We start from the raw sequence: 12,630 nt of genomic DNA on the forward strand, positions 1-12,630 counted from the left end.
TCTTTTAAAAATCGGCATCCCACCTTCTGATAATGTTTTTTGTTTACAAATGACAGCCAAATTTAAAATATAGAAATCCAGACAGGGGCTATGTGGAAGTACAGCCGTCAGTCCGATAGTGCATGCTTCGCTACTTTTTGAATTCCCACAGTGTGCTGTGTGAAAGATGAGCATTCAAATTTATGAAAACAAACAGGCACGGGCTTTATTTAATTCTTCAACTACCTCTCACTAACAGCAGGAGATTAGGGGGAGGAGAGAGAAAAAATAGTGCCAGCTTTCCTGTTTTTTAAAAAACACACACATTCCTTTAAACCGACCTCCAAACGTGCGATGAAAATGTTCAGATGGATGGAACGGAATTGTCGGTAACGTTCAGGATACCGCCACCATTTAAAATGAAAAACCCTCAATCGTTGAAATGAGTTGAACTTTAATCACGTCCCTTTAAAATCCTTCCGAATGGGAAGACTGGAGCAGAAAGATGTCCAGGTACTCCCTTGTGTGGGGGAACAAAGTGGCGAATTCACTTCTTCTCCGCCTGTCTGCGGCCATCAGCTGCCACAGCCGTTACCATGGTTTTGTATTTTTTTTGCCAGTCTTGTATCACACACGGTCTCCTTTATGACACATCCATTTTTTTTTTAGTCTCCAAGCATTTTGGCTGCACTCGTTGTTTTCTTTATCCCACTATTTCACTTTCAACTGCCCTCTCTCGTGGTCTATCTTAATTACGTTGGAAGTTCATTTTAAATGTCACCTCGTTGGTTGGTACTCATCTTTTGAGAGCTATGTAAATTAATTGCGCCCATCGAAGCAGGCCATTCGATCTGATTCCAGTTACATCCATGGTCTCTTCTCAAATGCTGAAACAGTTCCAAATGTTTGTTTGCATGGGTCCATTTTAAGCTTGAGCACCTAAAGACTCCAGCATTGGGGGAAAAAATACTCATTTAACCCCCCCCCCCCAAAAAAACTCTGCATGTTTACACCATACTAATGTTTAACCAAATCGATATGCAAACTTTTAATTATTTCAAGTGTCTGATGGTGGGAATTTATGGACTTGGATTAAATATGATCGAGGAGTGCCCCAGGTGCACATTTTTTTATGTCAATGGGAGGTGATGATGGGGGTGGGTGGGGACTGCAAGAGATGAAAATCCAAAATAAGAGCCAAAACTGTACAGGTTACACTGGCCAGTAGTCACTGTCTCGCTTGTATGCCATTTAAAAAAAACTGAAATTGGTGCCCTTGTCTGGTTGCATAACAGTATTTATGCTATTTTGTTTCAACCATTTATTTCTGTTATTTGTTGAGATCAGTTTTTTTTCCACAAAACTTGTGGCAGTTTGGAAGATTGATATTTTTACAAGGACAGAACCTTGTAACAGTATGTTTAATATGGTGGAAGAGTCCTTCCTGTTTATTTTCTTTGTTCCCTTTTATTTTTGGTCCATGGACCCGTAATCGGAATGTGCCTTTAAGCAGAAGAATCAAACTGAAGCACCCTGCTTGCCATGCCATTAGGTTTTATGTTTGGAGAGAGAGGCCAGACTCTTCGGCACTGGGTGAATCTTAGGAACCAATTTTGGTGGAAGTTGTTTCGATTGGTTAACTGGCAACCGGTGTGTTGGCCTGGGACAGTATTCTGCCTGATGACGATCAGTGATTGGTTCCTGCATGATGCTTTGAGGAAACTTTGCAGAAGTGATTAGACCTTGGAAGTGACGGAAACAGTCTCTCTCTCTCTTGCTTGCTGAATTGAAAGAACTACTTTGTTGTTCTAAAACCACTGAGTGTCTGGCACGTCTTTGCTGTAAACCTGAAATGATCCCGAGTCTGCCGAGGAAGTAGACAACCATGCCAAAGAAAACCATCTCAAGTCTAGAAGGAAAAAGTACCAAATCGAAAGTCTAAACTTCAGAAAGACATTGAACTGTAAGTCATCCCAGTGCATTAAAGATCCTTTACCCATTTATTTTATTAATACCTTATTTTCCCCTCAACCATCCTTTCTCCGCTGTGTGGGTGGGTAGTTTGTGTGTGTGTTCTTGGGTAGTCAGTTACATTTTCTGTCGGTTTAATTATAAGTGCTGGAATAATAGGTTACTTGTGTTAAAGTTCCAAACCTGGTGACGGTAGTTTATTGGGCTCAACCAAGGACCTCTGGTATTTTTAAATGGAATCTAATTTTACTTATGTTGCAACTCTGGATCACGTGGGGCTAGAATTGACCGTGCCCTAGCCCAGGGTTTGGTGACAACATTTCCGAAGTCGGTTACCGTGACAATTAATATGACAAATTAAGCAATTTTCACAGTGTCCTGTTAGTGATTCTTTTAACTCTCAATACCAAGACAGAGAAAATGGTGTGGCTTGTTGATACAACCAAATATATACAAAGGACATGAGATTGTCATGATCCAGCTAGAGATGGTTAACATTTGAAAAAAACACAATACCTATAAGAATTATGCACCTATGGTTTCACTATTTTGTACTTGAGCACGGTATAGCCGGCTGGAGGATTTTCCTCCCATTAATCTATCCATCCGTCCACCCATCCCCAGTCAATGTCTTTCCGTACTTCCTCCTCAGACAGAGAGTATTGTCTCCGGACTTCCTCCTCAGACAGAGACAAAGTGCTGTGTACTTTCTCTGCAGACTCTGCATCATTTCAGGTTCATGGCAAAGCAGGTGCCAGGCAGTATCTGCTTTCATTACAATAAAGTAGTTCTTTCACTTCAGCAAGCAGAAGAAAGAGTGAGAACATTCCTTTCACTTATAGTCCAAACACTTCTGCCAAGTTCTCTCAAAGCATCACGCAGCAACCAATCACTGAGCGTTGTCAGGCAGAGCATTATTCCTGTCCAACCGACTGGTTGCCAGTTAACCAATCCATCCAATTTTCTGCAAGCCTGATCCCTAAGATCTGCTTAGTGACGAAGTGTCTGGCCTCTCCACTCCTAAACACAGTCTGGGAACAGTATCCTCAAGCAGGCTGTTTCTGCTTTGGGTCTTTTGCCTAAAGGCGCATACTGATTATGGGCCCATGGACCAAAATAATAAAGTAAAAGAAATGGGAACAATTTGGACTCTTAGCATGAGATATAACTTTCATTTAGTCTTCAAATGTGAGGGCCTCAGACATTTGTTCTGATTACCTTTCCGATACTTATAAGCTAATCTAATTACTGTTTTTGCAGTAAGACTCTGAGCCGCATTGGATTGTTCCACCAGTTTCAAACTAGACAATATTCCAGCTTCTGTTCCCTCTCAAAATTCAAACTGAGTTAAACCTCACCTGCCTTCCACATGGTCAGTGATGATGGTTACGTTTTTACTTTCCTTCTGCTATGGGTCTGGCTAAATGTTATTTATTTTGACTTTGTTTTCTGTGAGCTGCAAACCATACAAGATCCAAACTGCAACTGAAACTCTCCCAGCTAACATCCAGATGTACTTTCCTGAGTCTCATGATTTAGCTTGCTCTGGGTTATTATTAAACTAACCTTAAGTTAATTGTCCCTCATTTATAATGCCTTGTTTGATCTATTGAAGGAAATGGGATTTATAGCCTTTCACGGTTTACTCAATACTTAAAACTAATTTAGGTCTACCTACCTAAACAGAAACATTTCTCTCGTCTCCCATTGTTCTTGCAAGCCTAGCAGACGTCTCCAGATCTTCAGCTAAAAAAGCCCACTTTCTGTTTTATAGCTCTCCTTTCTATTCTGACTTTATTAAACAAACATGAGTCATCTTTTGAACTGCTGTTCCTTTGTGTTACAGCAGTACCAGAAGTCCAGCATTTTAGTGACCTTGCTTTTCTAGCTGTTGACCTCTTCAGGCATCATGGCCCCATGTAATCATTAAAATGTAATCGATCTATGTTCTATGATTTCAAACTTACTTTAATTGCATTTGGTCCATTATAGCATGTTTTAAGAATTATTCTATAACTACAAGCTATGTTCTAAAACACAATCATGAACTAAGTGTTCACAATCATTTATTTCCAGTACACATGTCCGTAGAGTCTACAGTCCAAAAGGAGGCCGGCCATTCGGTCCATCATGTCTGCACCGACCCTCCCAGAGAGCACTCTACCTAGGCCCATTCCCCTGACCTATCCCCATAACCCCACGTATTGATCATGGTCAATCCACCTAACCACATTTTTGGACTGTGGGAGGCACCTGGAGGAATGCCATGGAGCCAGGGAGCGATTGTGTAAACTCCACACCGACAGTCACTCAAGGCTGGAATTGAACCTGTGACTCTGCCACTTTGTGACAGCAGTGTTTTTTTCCTTTACATTTTGAGTCCCCAATTCATTGTATGCAATTACAGGGCAATTTAGTGTGGCCACTTTAGTGTGCCTACCTTGTGTGAATTGCGCTTTCACATAGCCGTTCGTCAGTCCAGAAGTAAAACACTCGAACACGTTGGTAACGAATATTCGTTTATTCACGGCCGGGACAAATCTCTAAGCAGTCGGGGAACCACCTTCGAGAAGTGCCAAAGTCCCAGAGTACGGACTGTCCCTTTTATACAATCACAGCTTAGAGGTGGTCCCCTTAAATTCCTAGATATTCCTAGATAGAGGTAGGGTGGTTACTATGACATAATCATTAGCACGGTTCACTAATACTGCTGCTGCTAACGGTTTTCTTATCCTATCCGGCCATCAGGTCCAACTTCCTTATCTCCTTCCCTCTCATGCTCCTGAGTCAGCTCTTTCACATTCCAATGCCCATTGTCTCAGGTGACAAGGTTTTACACACTCATCTTTGCTGTCTCTGCATTAACAGATACAGAGATCTGTTCTCATTCCATTCCCTCAACCCTTTAACATCCTTTTACTTGATGATCACAGATATATTTCAGAACCTTAATATTGGGTACAGACAGCAAGGTTAAAACAAGACAATAAATGTAATCCACTTCCACATTCCCCCCCTTTGATCATTCCATGATCATATAACACTCAAGCTATGTTAGGTGGAAATGTGAGTGAGGCGGAGGAATTGCTTCTCTACTGGGTTCTGGCGGGACGCCGCCATCTCATGTAGGTCGGGGGCAGGTTGAACCAATTTTTCCTTTTCGTCTGGGGCGGATTTCTGAAGCATTTGTGGTAATGCAACAGCACCTAAGTGGTTGCACAGGCATTTCACACCGGTAGCTATGATACAGAGCAACAAACAGAGGGCAACGAAGATAATAAGCCCGTGGAACAGGTAAGTGGCCCAAGAACTGGACCACATCCAGTTCCACCAGTCATCATTACTGGTGGGTCGCAGGCGCTGCACTCCATCTCTGATATGGGTCACCAACTGCGTGATATTCTCTGAACTGTCAGGAATGTAAGTGCAGCATTCGGTCCCTATGACAGCACAGGTTCCCCCTTCCTTGGCCAGTAAGTAATCCAAGGCCATGCGATTCTGTAGGGCTACGGTTCGTATGGCTACTAAGTCTGCACTGAGTTCACTAAGTCCCTCCGCGGTGTCGTTTGCAACCTGTTCCAATATGTCGCGGAGGAGCTCGTACTGCTTGAGGGACCAGATGGCGCCTATCTGGGGCCAGAACAGGGAAGTCACCACCTCCCATGGTGGTATTGACCTCTGGGCCCGATGGAGGGGATGATGTCCGAGTTGCGGATAGTGCGTAATGCCCGGAACAACGAAACCCAGGTAGCAAGACCCTGCCCAATTAGTGGGGAGCCAGGGGTAGGCCCTATGGCTACAAATAAAGTAGGTGCCATTATAGGGTGTGAGGCTAGTTACCATCGAGGAGGTCCATATTTGAGTCCAGTCACGACCCCCTGTGTGGTTAGCAATGTTATTAATGAGGGCGAAGCCTTTCCAATTGGAAAAACCAAGAGTGTAGTTACATGAACTAGATCCTAACACGTGGGTTCCGGGGGTTTTTACTTCCCGGAGTAAGCAGACTGATCCGGTCTGTGGGTTGTGAATATGAAAGAACGGGGGTGTGTGATCTGATGAGTAGGGTGGCTGTCGCCAACCAGTAAAAGCACGTAACTGGTAACCGTCGCTTTGCCAGTCCTGGGCTGCTTTCCTGTGGTTAGCAGAGGAGGACTTGGAGAACCTGGTTGGTAAGGCAAAGTGATTAGATACTGTCCTGTTCTGGTATATAACCCATTCAGCCGTCTGCTCTAATGAAAAAGGAACAGGCACCAAGGGAACGCCTCCATGGGCATGGGTGGGGACATGTGTACATACCCAACAAGAGGAGACATTCACTTAGCATAAACATAAGACATAAACAAAAATGAATTTGCAGTTATATGGTGCGCTGCCCGCTTCCTCCTGGAAGGCGGGTGGGTGAGAATAGTCCTTCGGTCAGGACCTTGCAGCCTGATTTTCTTGGTGCACCGGTAGTTCCACCGGCAAGCGTGGCGATCGTGGATCAGAGACATTTGCATAGTCAGGAATCGAGGCTGCTGGTCGTCGGTGGTCGTGCAGGTGCGGCCAGGGGTGGTGATCCATCGGAGATCTGGCGTCGTTCCATATCGTGAGGTCTCTTCTCGGCATAGAGGTAGACGTCGGCCCCCAGGTAGATATCTCCCTCCTCTGGATGCAGTGAAAGAGAGTAGGGTAGTGAGTACTGTGGCGACGAGGAGGAACTTCATCCTGGTGTCCGTGTCCCTAAGATTTAAAGGAAAAGTTTAAAACATCATGGATACTTAATTAACTTACAATGGTGCATATGTACCCATGTGTTTCGCCCCTCCATTTTTACTGCAGTGGGGGTAGTGAGTAGAACCTGTAGGGGACCATCCCATCGAGGTTCCAAACCTTTACGTGTCCAATTTCGGATTAGGAATAATCCCCAGTGTTGATAGAGATGTCATGGGTAATGGACGGGATCTCTTCCTGGGTGGTACGGACCCGGGAATGTAGTCGTTTCAAAATTCTAGTTAGTGCTAATATATAATTAGCCATCTCGGTAGTCATGTAATGAAATTGAACATTCCGTGGAACACTGCTGTCCCAGGGCGTTCGAAAGGGTCTTCCATATAGTATTTCTGCTGGGCTTAGGCGAGTTTTTCCTGCGGGAGTGGCACGTAGTTGGAAGAGTGCTAAAGGCAGGAGTTTGAGCCAAGTGGCCCCAGTGTCTGCTTGTAGTTTAGCGAGTTTAGTCTTTAGAGTCTGATTAGCCCTTTCCACCACTCCAGCGGCTTGTGGTCTGTAGGCACAATGAAACTGTTGCTTTATTCCTAGCAGAGCACAGAATTCCTTATTGATTTGACCTATGAAGTGGGGACCATTGTCAGAGCTCAGCCGGGCTGGGATTCCAAATCGCGGAATAATTTCTCGCATCAACACCTTAACTACTGTCGAGGCCTTGTTATCCGTAGTCGGGTAGGCCTCGATCCATTTGCTAAAAGTATCCACAATGACTAACACATATTTATAACATTGACATCTTTCCAACTCAATGTAATCCATTTGTAGGGTCTCAAATGGACCCTCAGGTAAGGGGGTTGTGCCAGGATCACAGGGGACGGCCTTACTGGGGTTGTGCTATTGACAGATTAGGCACCGACTGCTAATTTGTTGGGCCATGTCTTGCAGTCGTGGGTGCCACCAGCTTTTTAACAATATGTCCCCTGTGGCACGAGCTCCACAGTGAGTTGCAAAGTGTACACATTCGGTCACCCAGGCTGCCAATGCATCGGGCATACATGTTTGTCCTACTGGGGTGACCCACAGCTTATTTTCGTTATATATACATCCTAAGGTCTTCCACATATTTACAGCAGTTGCAGGAGCGTCCTCCTGCATTTGGATTATGTCAGCAATGGTTGGCATTGGTTTTTCAGAGGGGGACTTTTCCGAGGGGGTTTTAGTCTGCCTCATCATTCTAGGCACCATTGTTTTGCCAGATTTAGAAATTTCTTTTGCCTTCTTGTCCGCTCGCCTGTTGCCCATTTCCACCAGTCCCGTGCCTTTTGTATGGGCTGCGCATTTTATCACCGCTATCTTGTCTGGGAGCATAAGGGCCTGCATTAACTGGGTTACTAACTGCTGATGTGAGATAGGTGTACCAGCAGAGGTTAGAAATCCTCTGTTTTTCCATAATTGCCCGAAATCATGTACTACCCCGAAGGCGTATCGGGAATCTGTATAAATATTAACCTTCCTTCCCTTCGCCAATATGCATGCTCGTATTAATGCAAACAATTCTGCTTGTTGGGCAGAAAAGGGAACTTCAAATGCTGCTGCTTCCACTACGTCACCGTTTTGATCGATGATTGCATAGCCAGATTGTCTATCCCCCCTTTCACCAATGGAAGAACTACCATTGGTGAAAAAGGAACAATCTGAACCCGGGATGGGTATGTCGGAGAGGTCGTCTCGGACCGAGGAGACCTCTCGCAACAGTTGTAGGCAGTCATGAGTTGGGTCGAGCATGTCCGTGGGAGGATACGTCAAAAAGTTAGCAGGGTTGATAGTGGTGCAGTGGGCAAACTGGACTTTCGGGTCGTTAAGGAGAGCAATCTCATATTTATTCTGACGAGCCATCGTGAGATGTTGAGTTTGTAGCTGTCCCAAAAGAGCTGTAACAGAATGGGAACTATAGACAGTGATATCTTGTTGGAAGGTAATATTAGCAGCCGATTGCAGGCTGTTGTAGATAGCTGCAAGAATTTGGGCACAGATAGGATAGCCAAGGGCTACCGGATCGAGTTTAGAGGAGTAGTATGCGACCGGGCGACAGCGGTCGCCGTGGCGTTGGGTCAGGACAGCTGTGGCGCAGTCGGCAAGGACTGTGTAATAGAGCTGAAAAGGGTGATCGTATAAGGGTCGACCAAGGGCAGGGGCCTGGAGGAGGGCCGTCTTGAGACGGTTAAAGGCCAGTGCGGCTTTCGGGGAAAGGGAAAAAGTATCGGGTTCATTGGTGTAGGGGGTAAGGAGGCGGGAATCCAAAGTCCGGTTGTAACAATAAATGGGTGCTGGAGGGTGTAGCCGTGGAAGGAAACGGGCACAGGGAAAGAAATGGGGTAACTAGCTACCTGTCCCTGGAAACCAGATAGTTGTTGGGTTTCTGATGAGAGGGGAAGGATGAGGTGAGACTGTACGGAAGACATGGTAGCCCCCGTGTCTATGAGAAACGGATAGGAGTGACCATAAATGGTTAAAGAGAGAACAGGCTCAGAGTCAGGGGAGGTTAAACGAGAAGGCAACATCGACAATCAGTATTGTTGGAAGGGGTTATTTTGAGCGAACGGAGTAGTGACTGGAGCAGCCACTGTGGGCGCTCCTCTGCCCCGTCCTCCACCTCCACGACCCCCTCTGCCGCGATTAGGGTTTGAGTAACAGTTACGAGCGTAATGTCCTGGCTTACCACAATATTAACAGAGCCTTGCATGTTGTGGTGGTTGTGTGGGGGTAGGTGCTGCTTGGGGCGGCATCGGTGGACAATAGGGTGGTGGGGGATGGGAGGGGTGTTGGTAGGGTGAGGCATAAGAATATGGTGGGGGTGGTGCATAGGCCGACGCTGCTCCCGAAGGGGCATACGGAGGGCCATAGAGCGGTGCTTGGGGCCCGTTTGGATGGGAGGTGTATCCTTCACCTTGTGGGGTCACCCAACCAGGGGCGCAGAATTGGGGTTCCATCTGGTAGCCTGTGTTATCAGGCGCCCGAGAGGGTATTGGTACCTCCTGGACGTCTTTTCTAAGGACATACTCAGTCTTAATTTTAGGGGTTGCTTTAGACGGACCCTCAGGTGAGCCGTTTTTCCAGTAGTACCTCACAGCTCGTGCCATTTGGGTGGGACTATTATCGGACCAATCCATATTGTTAGTCTTGATCGCATCTGATAAGGAGGTGGGCAAGCAGCTCAAGAGCATGGCACAATACTGTGGGCTGTTATTGCCAGCACGGTAGTTAGTGTCTCCGGCCTGGTTACGGTAGGACTCATTGAAACGCTCTAAAAAGGTGTCGGCTTCCTCATCCTTGCGGGGTTTGGTCTCAAGTATTTTGGTAATATCCACAGGCTTTTGAAGGGTAGTGTTTAATGCAGCAGAAATTGCATCTTGGCGTTGCCGGTCCGCCTGGTGGAGCACGTTAAGGGTCGCCAAAGACACAGGGAGGGTAATAGTAGGATTCTGCTGTTGTAAGACATTGCAGAAGCGAACGTGTTCTTCTGGGCGCAAGACCTGCTGGACCAAGGCCCATAAGTCGCGTGCTTCGGCCTCATATACACGAATTGTACATTGGAGTTGGTCAACAAAGGCAGCAGGGGACTCTTTTCGATTTGGTATTCCAGCTAATATGGATATAATCTCATTGGGTTTCCACGGGACATAAATATTCATGGTACGTTCAGCATTAGGGCCCGCGTTTGCATTAGGGTCATAGGAAGGATTTGGCACCTGGCGCATTGGCATCTGTCGTGGTGGGGGTAAGGGATGGTCGAGGGCTGGTGGAGGAGGAGGAGGGAAATCCTCATCCTCATCCAGATTTTGGAAAAGACTGTCTAATTGTTCTCCCAATTGTTCCTTTAACTGGACCAATTGCGTGAATGGTCTCCCTCCTCCCCTTGTTCTTGACCTTGTACTCATGGCCGGGGGTTGATATGCTAGTTGAGACGGCGGTGGTGCATAAGGTGGTGGATTCTGACTTGCGAGGGGTATAATAAATTGGATCGGTGCATTGGGGAGGGGTAGTAGAGGCGGTGGCTGTGGAGGCTTCCGACGTCCCCCGCAATTGAACAGATGTTCCTCATCCCCATCGTCCCCGTCCTCCCAACCTTGCTTCGCATTGCTGACCGGCGCCGGGGTAGGAGTAGCATTCTTTCGTTCTTTACGTTCCTTTTTTAAGGCCTCTACTGTTTTAACAATTCCCCCTTCGGTGAGGCCAATGCCCAATTTCGAGGCATTAGCCTGCCAGCTAGCCAGTGTAGATGCATCTTTCAATGACTGACAGTATTCCCTCCATAAAGCAATTAATTTCTTTGCGGTGGAACCGCGATTGTTTTTCCAGATCACCTGTTGGGCCTCTAGGACAGGACCCAAGTCTTTAGGTCCCCCCAGAGGCCATTTATCCTTGCCTAGGTGTTTATGGAGCGCCCCCGACAATTGTCGGAGTTGCTTTGAGTGTTTGGGGTATTGTTCACAGAGATTCCGGAGAGCACTGCCTGGGTCATCACAAGTATCTGCGGTATTACCCATGGTGGAATTCTAATTCCACTCTCGTTTCCTAGTAGTCTAGAGAACACTGCCCGAGAATTACCTAATAGTCTGGAGCACACAGCCCGGAATCGTCTCCTAGCAGTCCCGAGAACCCCGCCTGTAAATTCTAGAGAACACAGCCCGGAATTATGGCGGCAGTCCCAGACCGCCCCTAGTGACGATAACTGCAGGGGTCACTTACCCTCCTTAAAACGGGTTCGCTGGACTGACCGGGATCTCGCAGAGGCTTCTCGACAAACCAACGGCAAGGCTGAGCAACTATCAAACTAGTAGTAGGCGAATACCAAGGTGGAAAAGAAAATTTTACTCGCGTTGGGAGCCAAATTCGTCCTCTACTTTGAATGAGCACAGTCGATTACGCCGGTTGGGTAGCGCAGACACCTCTGGAGATCCCACCGCTGCCACCAAATGTGAATTGCGCTTTCACATAGCCGTTCGTCAGTCCAGAAGTAAAACACTCGAACACGTTGGTAACGAATATTTGTTTATTCACGGCCGGGACAAATCTCTAAGCAGTCGGGGAACCACCTTCGAGAAGTGCCAAAGTCCCAGAGTACGGACTGTCCCTTTATACAATCACAGCTTAGAGGTGGTCCCCTTAAATTCCTAGATATTCTTAGATAGAGGTAGGGTGGTTACTATGACATAATCATTAGCACGGTTCACTAATACTGCTGCTAACGGTTTTCTTATCCTATCCGGCCATCAGGTCCAACTTCCTTATCTCCTTCCCTCTCATGCTCCTGAGTCAGCTCTTTCACATTCCAATGCCCATTGTCTCAGTTGACAAGGTTTTACACACTCATCTTTGCTGTCTCTGCATTAACAGATACAGAGATCTGTTCTCATTCCATTCCCTCAACCCTTTAACATCCTTTTACTTGATGATCACAGATATATTTCAGAACCTTAATATTACGTACAGACAGCAAGGTTAAAACAAGACAATAAATGTAATCCACTTGCACATCTTTGGGCTGTGGGGGCAAAACCCACGCAAACACGGGAAGAATTTGCAAACTCCACACGGACAGTGACCCAGAGCCGGGATGGAACCTGGGACCTCGGCGCTGTGAGGCAACACGGCTAACCCACTGCACCACCGTGCTGCCCCTGACAACAGTATTAACCACTGTGCCACAGACAGCGCACCCTCTCCTGTGGGCTGTGTGTGACTGGCAGTTCAATTTGAGGTTCAGATGCACATGTTGCGTGAAAATATTCACAAGTAGATCTTAATGTGAGCAAAAGAAGCAATTTATTGTTGCAGAGCTCTGGAGAAAGGTCCCAGACACCTCGATCTTGCTGGCACTTTTGCGCTGAGCTGTGGCTTAAACTGGCTTGATATACACTTTGAAAAGCAGAATTAGTTTGCATTCTCATTTACATACAGCCAATCAATTCT

General features: G+C 46.4%; 1 protein-coding gene across 7 annotated transcripts in view; it reads left to right on the forward strand.

Annotated features, from left to right (window-relative positions):
* The window catches only part of LOC119955082, a 128,582-nt gene that overhangs the window by 30,919 nt on the left and 85,033 nt on the right, over positions 1-12,630 (forward strand). For 5 of the 7 annotated variants that reach the window (XM_038780942.1, XM_038780947.1, XM_038780948.1 and 2 more), the window contains exon 2: positions 1,493-1,942. The exons of the other annotated variants lie outside the window; for them this stretch is intronic. The gene's annotated coding sequence lies outside the window, so the exon portion shown is untranslated. The remainder of the gene's footprint in view (positions 1-1,492; positions 1,943-12,630) is intronic. 7 annotated transcript variants of the gene reach the window in all.

The sequence above is a fragment of the Scyliorhinus canicula genome, chromosome 20 (assembly GCF_902713615.1).
Source record: "Scyliorhinus canicula chromosome 20, sScyCan1.1, whole genome shotgun sequence".
NCBI lineage: Eukaryota > Metazoa > Chordata > Chondrichthyes > Carcharhiniformes > Scyliorhinidae > Scyliorhinus > Scyliorhinus canicula.